Source organism: Chiloscyllium plagiosum, unplaced genomic scaffold (genome assembly GCF_004010195.1).
Source record: "Chiloscyllium plagiosum isolate BGI_BamShark_2017 unplaced genomic scaffold, ASM401019v2 scaf_121, whole genome shotgun sequence".
In the NCBI taxonomy this organism is placed as follows: domain Eukaryota; kingdom Metazoa; phylum Chordata; class Chondrichthyes; order Orectolobiformes; family Hemiscylliidae; genus Chiloscyllium; species Chiloscyllium plagiosum.
Genome location: NW_025215135.1, coordinates 24,117 through 27,029, shown reverse-complemented (window position 1 = coordinate 27,029; position 2,913 = coordinate 24,117). Strand labels below are relative to the sequence as shown.

Genomic DNA, 2,913 nt, shown 5'->3' with positions numbered 1-2,913 from the left:
CCACTTCCATCCAGAAGGACAAGGGGCAGCAGGTACATGGGAACACCAGCCCCCTGCGAGTTCCCCTCCGAGCCCCTCACCATCCCGACTCGGGGAATATATCGCCGTCCCTTCAGTGTGGCTGGGTCAGAATCCTGGAATCCCCCTCCCTCAGGGGCATTGTGGGTCTACCCACAGCACATGGGAGGTCAAGGAGGCAGCTCACCCCCACCTTCTCAAGGGGGGCAACTAGGGACAGAGCAAGGAATACTGGGCCCAGCCAGCGACCTCCATGTCCCAGAAATGAATTTCTAAAAACTTTTTTTTTTTTGCGATGTTTGTCTGTCACTCTCGTCCGTCTCTCTGTCCCCTCTGTCATTCTCTGACCTTCATAAGTGTTTTTCTCTCCTGCCTGAGCTCCATCCCCCCAATGGTGTCACAAGATTGAAGGCCACCTTGTGTAGATTAACTCCCCGGTGAAGTGTCTCATGGAAACACCAGCAGGGTTCAGGCATAGCGCATCCCGACGGAACCGAGCATTTCCGTCGCACCGCCTCCCCCTCCCCCACGCACATGGGCACAGACTCCCTTCCAACCCCTTCTCCCAGGGGTACTGGGGCCCCGCAGTCAGGGATTCCCACCTCCCTCGGCAGCCGCACTTCCACTTCTGTAACCTCTTGGCCAGTGAGAGAGTATGGGGCCCAGGCTCTCGTCCGCAGGCCATCGTCCTTGGAACTTCTGCTTTTCACGTTTTGGCGTCGTCTCGCTCTGTCTCAGCAGAGGCCTCTCTGCCTGCCCTCGCCCGGCGTCCCCACAGCTGGGTCCTTCTGATCCCAGTGCGGAGTGCTCCCTGGGGGCTGACCACACTGAACCAGACGCTGCAGGGAAACCATGTCGATCTCCCGCGTTGCACCCTTTCCCCGCCCCCAGCACGCCGCACTTTGACAGCCTCCCTCTCCAAAGGTGTCCCGCTCCCGGGAGCTGCGGTCTGTCAGCCATTCCACCTCCTCCCTCTTCACCGTCCCCCGGTTCCCCCCCCCCCCTCTCCTTCCTGCTGAACGTGAGAGCAGAAGTTGACCGTCTGGCCCCTAGAGCCCGCTCCCGCCATTCAATCCCATATTTCCATTGCCTCAGCTCCACTGACCAGCCCTGTCACCATCACCTCTAATTCCTTTGCTGCTGAAAAATCTACCTCAGCCTGAAAAACATTCAAGGAGGTAGCCTCAACTGGGCAGAGAGTTCCAGAGATTCCCAACCCTTTGGGTGGAATAGTTCCTCCTCCACCCTGTCCTAAATGGGCTCCTCTTTCCCCTCTCCCGATCTCGAGACTGTGCCCCCAACTCCAGTTTCACCTCTCAGTAGAAACAACCCTCCCACACACCGCTCCTGTCTTATGTATTCCCTTCATCATTTTCTGTCTCCACCTCGTCCGTCTAAGTTCCAATGAGTGTTGTCCCAGTCCACTCGATCTCTCCTCTGAAGCGAACTGTGCACAGGGGACAGCACGGGCTGACTGGGCTGAGTGGAATCTCTCTGCTGAGTGGGGGCCTCGGTCACTATCTCTCGGTGCCCGCGTCCTGTGGTGCAGGCTGTGTGGTCTGCAGTGTCACTTCCCCTCCGCTGGCTTTGCGCTTGAGTAATGCACCAGAGAGTTCCTGATTACCCCGAACGGGGGCATGTGAAACTCCGCGCCCCCCCCCCCCACCATCACCACCGACGCGAGACATGGAGGGAGGGGGCAACTCCAGAGTGGGGGAGGGAGAGGCTAGGGAGAATCTGGACAGTATGACTTCCAAACGTTGATTGGGAGAGGCCGCTCGCAGGTCAAGGGATGGTTGGAAAGCGGGAGGTCTTCAGAAATGAGACAACGCGAGTCTTAAGACTGTGTGTTCCTGTTGGTGCAAGCCTGGTAGGTGTAGGGAATACTGGAAGACTAGGGAAACTTCCTTGGTCAAAAATAAAGAGGAGGCATATGTCAGGTATACATTGTGGCTGGGATTGAGTGAATCCCTTGGACTGTAAAGGCAGTAGGAGTATACTAAAGATAGAGGAAGCTCGAGAACATGGGAAAATAAATCTTAAGATCTTGAAAGGTGTCCATATTACAGAGGTGGTGGTGCTGGAAGTCTTAAAGGTGGATCAATCTCCAGCACCTCATTAAGTTGTACTCTACAATTCTCGAGAAGTGATTGCTGGGCCTCTTGCTGAGAGATTTGTATCATCGATAGTCACCGGTGAGGTGCCGGAAGACTGGAGGTTGGCAAACGTGGTGCCATTGTTTAAGAAGTGTGGTAAGGACAAGCTAGGAAACTATAGACCGGTGAGCCTGACCTCAGTGATGGGCAAGTTGTTGGAGGACATTCTAAGGGACAGGATTTACCTGCATTTGAAAAGGCAAGGACTGATTCTGATTAGTCAACATGGCTTTGTGCGTGGGAAATCATGTCTCAGAAACTTGATTGAGTTTTGTGAGGAAGTAACAAAGAGGGTTGATGAGGGCAGAGCGGTAGATGTGATCTATATGGACTTCAGTAAGGCGTTCGACAAGGTTCCCCATGGGAGACTGATTAGCAAAGTTATATCTCGTGGAATACAGGGAGAACTAGCCATTTGGATACAGAACTGGCTCAAAGGTAGGACCCAGAGTGGAGGATTTATTTCAGACTGGAGGCCTGTGAACTGCAGTGTGCCACAAGGAGCGGTGCTGGGTCCACTGCATTTCATAGCTTATATAAATGATTTGAATATGAACATAGGAGATTATGGTTGGCGAGTTTTCAGATGACACCAAAATTGGAGGTGTAGTGGACAGCGAAGAGGGTTACCTCCGATTACAACAGGATCTGGACCAGATGGGCCAATGGGCTGAGAAGTGGCAGATGGAGTTTAATTCAGATAAATGCGAGGTGCTGCATTTTGGGAAAGCAAATCTTA

General features: G+C 53.6%; 1 protein-coding gene across 1 annotated transcript in view; it reads left to right on the top strand.

Moving 5' to 3' along the window:
• The window catches only part of ndufs2 (NADH:ubiquinone oxidoreductase core subunit S2), a gene marked incomplete at its 5' end in the record, with an annotated part of 33,410 nt that overhangs the window by 27,878 nt on the left and 2,619 nt on the right, over nt 1–2,913 (top strand). The window lies entirely within an intron of this gene.